This window comes from Strix aluco, chromosome 5 (assembly GCF_031877795.1).
Source record: "Strix aluco isolate bStrAlu1 chromosome 5, bStrAlu1.hap1, whole genome shotgun sequence".
In the NCBI taxonomy this organism is placed as follows: domain Eukaryota; kingdom Metazoa; phylum Chordata; class Aves; order Strigiformes; family Strigidae; genus Strix; species Strix aluco.
In genome coordinates this window covers 39,650,780-39,660,090 of record NC_133935.1, presented here as the reverse complement: position 1 = coordinate 39,660,090, position 9,311 = coordinate 39,650,780, and the positions used below count along the sequence as shown (strand labels likewise).

General features: G+C 45.8%; 1 long non-coding RNA gene across 1 annotated transcript; it reads right to left on the bottom strand.

Moving 5' to 3' along the window:
• Positions 1-6,729: 6,729 nt before the first annotated feature.
• LOC141923789 (uncharacterized) lies at positions 6,730-7,756 on the bottom strand. The gene is made up of 2 exons (XR_012623403.1): positions 7,516-7,756; positions 6,730-7,120 (listed from the first exon to the last, which is right to left on the bottom strand). It is a non-coding gene; the product is annotated as an uncharacterized LOC141923789 (long non-coding RNA).
• Positions 7,757-9,311: the final 1,555 nt, after the last annotated feature.

Here is a 9,311-nt window from a genome sequence, read left to right as displayed (position 1 = left end):
AGTCAGGATTTTATCAATTTTTTATCACTTACACAGGAAGCAGTGCTGGACTTAATGCTATTTATCCAGCTGGACGTATTGACTTTGACTTAGGAGATCAAAGCATTTGGGTTAGGGATTGTGTAACATCTTCCTATAAGAACTGTCAGGGGTAAATTTACCAAAGCCTGAAACTTTGATTGATGATCATTTTGCATGAGTGTTTAGCATCAGGAAGCACACAATAGACCCTTTCTCTTAATGGAGCTGCAGGCTGTGGCACCTTTAAACATACATATTTTGAAACACATTTCATCACCTCCTGGAACATAACAGTGCACAAAACCCTGGAGGTACACTTGTAAGTGAGCTTTCCTTCAGCTCCAAGGAGGTGACCCAAGATCTTTTAAGATGCAGCTTACTGTAGTGCAAATTGGGACCCAGTAAGGAGAATAAGCTATTTGTCCTTTTTGTCCTTTTTTTTTTTTTTTAACCTTTTGCCATTGTAATAACAGCATTTCCAAATAGGTAAGAGACTGGAAAGTGCTAGCTCAGGAGCTCAGAGATTCAGTCTTGTGCTCCCATGAGTCCTCCTTGCAGCACCGCAGGCAACAGCACAGCCTGGAAGATCCAGCCCTTCCTCTGAGGCTAGGTAAGAGACTTGACTTCTTGTCCCAGCTTAAGGTGAGGCATATCACCTTCTGTGGATCGACTTTCCCAATCTATTTATATGTGAAAGGTACTAAATATGCTTGTTAAACACTGGCATTCACCAGTTATTGAGGGTTTATTCACATCCTCTAAGTTTTAAAAGGCAGGACACTGGCCCCCTTCCCTGGGGTAATGAGGAGAGACAGCACAGAGCAGAGCTCAGCAGGGGATCCTAATTTAGGGGTGCTAGCTGCCCCCTAACAACAGATACCTTCTACTGTTGGCTATAAAGGGAACCATGGAGTGTAATCTCCTGCCTCTGTCTGAAATGAAGTTGTGCAAAATATCTGTCCCAGCCTCAGTGGAATTAAAATGATAGTGGTCCACTCATCACAGGAGGTGTCAGCATGGATGTACTCTTTGGATAGTTCCCCTTGCTGCAGTAGTAGGGGGCATGTACAGAATGAAAATAGATGAAATATGAGAGGCAGTTGTCTGAGTTTTTCTCTCAATGTAAAATTAAAACCCAATAAGTTATATAGCATTATATTGGCCCTATTACTGTCCATCCATGGGTTTGAAAGTCATGCAGAACTTTGATCTGCTCTGAAAATTATTGCCCTTGTACAAGACAGCATTACTCCTTTTTTTTTTTTTTGGCGAGGTGCTCAGAGTGTAGACAATGCCCAAAAGATGGGCCAGCCCTACTTTGGTACATCCCATCCCCTGGCTGTGCCCTGCAGGTCGGGGCTGAGTGTGGCAGCCGGGAGCTGTGCTGGCTGGCACTTACCCAGGACTGGGGCATCTGCAGCCAACCTGCTTCTACCCAGAGCAGCGAGGGCATTTCGAGTGGTGGTAAAGGGGCTTGTCATTGCTGCCTCCGTTTTGTCTGGTGGTCGTAGGCTTTGTCCTGAGTTTGCCACAGCCTGTGCACAGCTGGCCTGTGTTACTGCAGTGCACAGAGGTCTCCTGTCCCGCAGAAGGGCAGCAGTTTGACAATGTTCTGTGGGTTTTTCCTTTCTTTTCCTTTTTTTTTCTTCTTTTAGCTACAAACAAACAAACAAAACCTAAATACTTGGAGTGCAGATTGCATGGCTCGAGGACTCAGGATGATTAAAAGCAGGAGCCAGAGACATCCAGAAATGATTGTTTTTAACAGGACAGGAACTTTGTCTGAAAACAGGATGACCTGCTGCAAAAGACGCCAACAAATCCCTGTAGAGCTTTAGAAAAAACAAGCAGGCGCCTGAGTGTGCTTTAAAAAAAAAATCCTGCCTAGTAATAAAAAGGGATGTGAGGGTAAACAGGAAAAGAGCACTCCACACTGCGAGCAGCGCAGAGGAGGAGAGGCTGGGAAGAGCGCTGATCTGAAAACCTGATATGGAAACCGAAGGGAAAGATTTCTTAATATTCCCCAGGACAAACTCCCTGTGAAAACACAGCCTCAATGCAGCTTTGAGTGGCAGTTGCTAACTAGTTCCTGTGTGCCTTTGTACCGGTAGTATGGAGGGTTTGGGAGGGTAGCATGGGCTCTGCAGATTTTGTTGGCTGGCTTCTGTGGCTGTAAAGAAGTGTCGTTTCTGACTTGCATGAAGTAAAGGCTTAAGAGACATTTCTACAGCATAACTTTATTTCCTGATGATGAAGCTACTGCAGTTCTGCACACCTGTGCTACAGTTATACTGCAGTACAGCTCACTCTCCCAGTTTTAGTGTGAATCTCATGACATATGTTGTTTTCCGCTAAGCCCTAGCTCCTCAAGTCTTGCAATTCCGTGACAGTCTCGATTTTCATGTATCTGAAACAAGTCTTTCTAGCCTTCATGCCTAAGAAAGAAAATCTTGAAATCATAAAGGCAGCTTACCATAATTCATAGACTGAAACCCCTATTATTGCTGGGTTTTGGATGGTAAATTTTAAAATCAAATACTATGCTGAGGAATTAGGATATTGCTATTTGGGCTTGATCATGTTGACAACTTCTGCTTGTTGGCAGAATTTGCAGACTCAAATCCTAAGCAGGTTTCCCACTGCAACCCGCGTACTGTCCCTGAGACACCCATAGCGATAAACCTGATGGGATATGTATGCAGCATCAGACCCAGGGACAGCAAAATCCTTTGCAGCAGGTTTCTCCTCAGTGCTGCTTCAAAGTCAAACACTTCCTCAGAACTGAAATAACAATTTACCACAGCTTGTGTTCACATGTGGCCAGAAACGGATTCAGCAGGCCATAAAATCCACTGACAGTAAAAGATTCATCCTCTCAAACGTAGGGCCTGGCCTGTATCAAAAGGCAGGTGAGTGGTTTGGATTGGTGTCCATGGTTTGACTTTGTGCTGGGGCTTTTGGCATGGAGTTGCTCCCCCCTGGGCACCAGACAGCTCTGCGCAGTGGCAGCGATGCTCCTGCACTCACCGAAAGAGCACAGCTTTTCTGTTTTGGGGGGTCCTGTGGAAAACGCTGCAGTTCAGACAAACACCTATGGCCTTACAGGCACTGATGGGAGTTATAGAGAGGCTTTGGGGTCACCTCCCCTGGATACAGCCCTAAATCCCTGGCAATTCACCTCCAGTGCCCCGGGGCTCCTTCAGCTCCCTGCAGGTGTTCACCAGTCCTGATCGGGAGTGCCTCCACATCCCCCTGTACCAGTCTGCCTTCCATAGAGGCTCCAGCCCCCTTTGAGTGGGGGGGAACAGGGAAGGAAGACTTGTTTGTGAGCTCTTCAGATAATGGAAAAGCCATTAGTCTCCACCCACCTGGGTATTGCTTTAAGGTTGACAAAGAACAGCTTCCCTCACCCAGGAGGAGGACCGGCTCTGGGAGTGCTCGGCGCAGGGGCTGCCCTGAGGCTGGGCATCTCAGACTGGAGGCCCAGCTCTGCAGCCAGTCACAGGGGTGATAGCTACCCCTGCACGCCTTTTCAGCCCCTGCAGCTGATGCAAAACGCTTCCCGCTCAGGAGCTGTTCTCTTTCGATTTGTGATCAGTTCACCTGCACCATTCAGTTTTGTGCCTGCTTTCTCAGGTAGCCCAGGACCTTGGGCATGGGTTTTATTCATTCACTTTTTTATTACATAGCAGACATGGGGTTTTCTTCTTTGCTTTAGTATAAATAAAAGGTGATTTGCTACTGTTAATGTATGTGACTACCCATAGATCAAATACTTATCCATGGCCTGCAGCACTCTTCAGCACTGCACTACTTGAGATTAAGAATTACATAGTAGATGCTATGATCAGAGAAATTTCCAACTTCCAAGAAATTAAATCAAAACTGAATTAATTTTTTATCTCATCAAGATGGATAGAAATACCAGCTGCTTAGTCCACTTGTTACCTAATTACCTGTTCTTCACACGCACACTCACAGGGACACAAACATCTATAGCAGCACATTTTGGTTTGCCTCTATAACTTCCAAACTCACTATGAACATGGAACACAAAAACCTACTTGCAGCGTGTAGATAACTATGTCTGTAGAAGTATCTTGAGAATTTTATTCTTACAAGATGTTCTTGTTCTTAATTTCTTCTCCATAAGCAAGAGGTGCTTTAAACTCTGCCTTAAAATGAATACAAATTGGGTGAGATGTCCCAGGTCCCAAATTCATCTCACAAATTGCCAAAGGAGCACAGCAGAAGCAGCATCACTAGATTTCAGGGCAGCTGCTTAGATTTCTGCAAATATATGTGTATTTTTTTCCATAGATCTGCCTTAAGTAAGAGATAGTGGTTTCTGTCACTTTTTATTTGAATGGTGGATCTTACGAGCCTTTTCTTTTTGCATTTGCATTTGAGGACATTTTAACTCTTACGAATGAATTGTTCATCTCAGCCTCTTGGAAGGGAGTCACGGAGGACTTACGCTGTTAGTGCGGGGTAACTTTTAGACCATTCACTCTTTAATGGACTATGAAGTAATTGATTATTTTGGTTCTGCTCAGCGGGGTCTCCAGCTTGGCCCAGTACTGCTTCCTCGGTGGCTGCCAGGCCTTCACCCTGCAAACGCCTGGTAGCACAGATCTTCTTCACTGACAAAGAAGGCCATTCAAACCAGCCATTTTGCTGCAAAAAGCTCCCTGTTTTGGGTGGTGAAAACACAGCTTCTTCACAATACTGTGCTCTCTCCAGGGGGACCCTGCCATTAGCAAGGGCCCGCCAGGCAGCACAAAGGTCATGCTGGGCGTGGAGAGGTGCAGCCCGATGCTGGTGTCTCCAGCAGGGGACAATCGTGGCCACCACCATTGCCTGAGCTGACTGCGGGGAGGTGGCTCCTGGAGAGAAGACAGCAGGGAAGAGAGCAAAGAAGAGACAGGTTGTGATTAATGTTTGGAGAAAAGGGACTATTTAAGCAACAGGCCAAGGCTGGCAGGGACCTCTGGAGACCATCCAGTCCAAGCCCCCTTCTCAGAGCAGGGTCAGCAGGAGCAGATTGCCCAGGACCAGATTCTGCACCTCTAGCTGTCAGCGGTGCAGAAGCAAGCCTGAAGTTTGAAGCCTTGAACCCCAAGGTTTGGCATAGCACAGCTTACGCCAAACTCATGCTGAGAGATTCTGAGCTACGAGGGATGATGCTCTGCAAAGATAATTTCAACAAAGCTCTTTTCCTTTGTATTCCAACTAGTCACAGATTATTTTTTCTTCTCCAGATGTTATTTTGCATCATCCTTGCCATATGGAAGAAAGGAATGATGCTGTTCTGATCTGCTGCCATAAAAATATTAAATGTTGTTTGTGTGATCTTCAGAGTAGATTAGAACTAGGAATTTCCACTTTGGGGGGATTTTTGACATGTTGAAATTCGTTTTCCTTTCAATCTAGACAAGCTACAGTAGCGTCAAGTTTTCCTACAAATTAGAAATCTTGTCAAAAATGGATTTGTAAAATATGTAAACATTTTATTAATCTTTATAAACAGTGCTTCAAAGCAAGATGTTCACTGATAACTTCCTTTTACTATTTTATGTAACTTGATTTCTAAAAGTCAAATTTCATTTTTTTGGCCAATATTCTTTGAGAAAGGACTCTCAGGGACAGTCAGCACCAGCATCACTGCTCCCTCTGAAGTCATCAATGACTTCTGGGAACAGAACATGACAAAAACATGAGTGCTTTTAGCAAGCCCAGTGTTGAACCATGCCATTTAGCACAAGGAGTTAAAAATGAAATACGGTGAAGGTGGGAGCTGTGGGTAGGCATCTCTCCAGTGATATCTGTCATCTATGATCAGTTATACCTTAGTTGTGAGGCATGATGATGGAGCAGCCAGTGCAGGGGTTACTATGGTAAGTGCCTGTTTTCCTAACATTATAAAATGATAAATGGATTTCCTTTACATGAGTTGGCTACTCCTGGTAATGGAAATAATACAGACAACACAAGTAAAACTGCTCCTAATTCTCACAGAGGGTTTAGGTATCACCACGTTACCTTCCCAGCACTCTGGTTTCTGAAGAGACGTGTTGGCCGTGGTGGCAGTGAGCTAGTGCTCCCCAGGCAGGTTCTTCGTTCCAGCTAATAAATCCTCTGGGAGCAGGGCTGGGAGCGCAGTGCCATGCACTGGTACTTCAGTGGCTTGAAGAAGAGCTGGCCTGGGTGTAGGGTTCATGCTCCAACAAAGCCATGCTGGAGACAGCCTGGATCTCTCTGCTGCATGCCCCAGCCACTTTTTTGTGTCAGGAGGTGGTGCACTCATGTCCCAGCCAGCTCTGCGTAGAGCTGACGGGTTTGGGCTTAGGCCTGCAGGGACACAGCCATCCTACTTCTTGTCTCATCCAGCCCTGGAAGCAGTACAGGCATGTCTGCGTGGTGCTTCCCCTGAGCCAGGAATCCTGGCTAGTTTGAGCCATCATCCTGATAGCACTGTTTGTCCCCGAAATAGATCAGCAGCCCAGACACTGGGATAGAAGCAGACTCAGGGAGACCAGCTGGCATCATTATACCTCTGTAAGAATTAGACAAGTTCATTACTCTTACAAGGGCACTTAAAGTACAGGGGAGATTGGACTTCGCATCACTGAGTTTACATGCTGTGGCCTGGACTGTGCCAGTCCAGTCCTACATGGGGATGGCTTCTTATCCTGCAAAGCTGAAAGGTGCAAAGCAAAATGTGAAATGATTTATTAGGGTCCCAGTGCTCAAAAACAACACAGCAAAAAGAAAAACAAACAACATACAACTGTATCCACATGTATTTTGGAAAAGAGTTTGCAGTAGCACAGAACCAGTTTCTGAGGCATTTGATGTACGAAGTGCACCTTATGGCCTTTCCTGGTATGAAATTCAGAACATTTTCAGAGTTTCTTGGCAGTGCAGACGGCAAGTTACTGTTGACTAGATGAAGTGATGCCACAAGTGGGAAGTGATAGATGAGGAGACAATGACAGCTCTCGGGGCAGAGACAGATGCATCTCCGTTGCAGCGCAGGGACAGATGTATCTTGTTCGGTCCAAAATTGCTTGTAAGTTGTTACTGTCCAGCGTCACTGCTGAGTGAAATAAAGCCAAACTGATTACTAATACAAAGTCTCCAGTCCTTTTCCTGTAGCCTGAATCTATGCATCATAGCTCCAGGTTAAATCATATGTATTGGGAACGAACATAAAATAGCTACAGAGATCAGAAGTGCAGATGATTGGGGAATCATGTTAATGAGACAAAAATTGTATTTTTCCTCCCAAATGCAAAGGGACTATTTAAAGAGGAGAATTTTCCTTGGGGGAAAGACCATTTCTGAGGTTTTTTTTCCACGGTTTTTCAGCATCATTCCAGCCCAGCCAAATAAGTCAAGCTAGCAGGAACAGGGCAGTATCACCCGTAAGTGATGCAAGAGCTGCTGGGGAAGGGGGGAAGATGGTCAGGGATGAGTTGCTGGGGGAAATACCTGAGGCTTTGGCAGGGTGTTGAGCTACCTCCTGAAGAAAACCAAGCAGAGTCCAACTGGAGTTGAAAGCTGCTGCATGAGGATGAGGAGGAGATGGGTGAATTCTTTTTCCCAAAAATGATCGTGTGGTAAAAGAGGACCAATAACTATAAGGCGAAAAGAAATATAAGGGACAAGTGGAGAAAATGCTTAGTAAGGGACAGAAAATGCCAGGCCTTCTCATGGTCCACTGACTCCCTTGCCAAGCAGCTGTGTCCTGCAGCTGATGGATAATCCTGGACAGGGAACAGCCAGCCAGGGAATGCACTTCATGAGTGAGCTGTATACAAGGCAATACTTCATCCCCAGGCCTTGGTGGAGGAAAGGGAGCAGAGATAATGTCCTGATGGGTAGTAGCAGGCATAGGTGTGATGTTCTTTCATCATGCTTGTTTATTGTGTGGCAGCTGGGCTGAATACGCTCATTTATATTGCACTGCACGGTGTGTGAGTGCTCAGCAAACAGGCAGATATCCGAAAACAAGGTAATAATAAAGGCTGCGGATCAAGAGCACAGTGAACTAAACCTGATCACAAATAGACTTTAATATTGCACTGCAGGACAGTAACTCCCGCACTAAAGAAGGGGTTTGAACGTGTGGGCTGCTGGCTTCATGTTTATAAACCATCCTAGAGGGTGTCTTGAGAACAGCACAGGGGCTCAGCAAGGACAGAGTAGTTCTGCAACACTACACTGCAGCTGAATTTAGGGGATGAGGTAACTGAATTGGGCTTGGGCGACCCAGCAGAAGTCCAAACCTGGACAGTCGTGCCAGGCTATACACCTGTGTAGATCTAGCTTGAGCAAAGTACTCCACTGGGGCTACCACAGCCTGGGCAGCCTTTACTGGTGGGATTTTCTGAAGAGAGTAGAAGAAAAACAAGCTAGATGAGCAGGGTAAGCAAGGAGGAAATATTTCAGACTCTTCTGTAAAGAACCCAAACTATAGCAAAGCGTCTGGAAACGTGCCTTCTGAGAGCAGACGTGCATGTGAAATGCTATGCTATGATAGGGAGTTGAATCAAAAAAGATTGGTGACTTTGCAGCTGAATGACCAAAGTGCTGACATGAGAAAATGAGCTCTTGGTTTGCCATAAAGGCATTTGTTAAGCTTTCAAGTGTTGAGCAACAGGAATGTAAAACCACTTTCAGTTTGGTGGCAAGAGGCAGCTGAGGCAAGAGAGGTACTTGTCTGAATTAAAAATTGACTTTTGCTAGACTGGTGTTCCTGGCAGGTTACACCTGCTTCCCACCCTGTGCCTTGCTGCCACTCTGTCTGGAGCAACGTGCTCTTAACAATAGCTGGTGGCTGGAAGGTACAGTGTGTGCTACACTGCTCATTTCCCCTTCCTCCCAGCCTGATTGTTATTGCAGCAGTTGGGAGCAAGAAGGGCTCTTTAACACCATTAAGCTGTGAGAAACTGTCTGTGACAGTGAGGGTCTGACTTCATGTAATATGAAGAAAAACATTTAAAGAGAGAAGATGCCTTCCTGTAAGTACTTTGTACTGTAAAGCATATGGATATACACAAACACCCACATGCACATGCATCCGGGAGGAGGTGTGTGTCCATGGGGGGAAATCCTGCCTGCACCAAAGTCAATGACAAAAATTCCCACTGACCTTGGCAGGGCAGGGCTTCAGCAACTGCCTGTGCATGTGGTGGGATGTTGTGCAAGCGTTCAGACACTCCGCAAGCACATTTATTCACTGTAGGGCTGGGGGATGGCAGCCCGAGCAGTGCTAGCAAGGCACT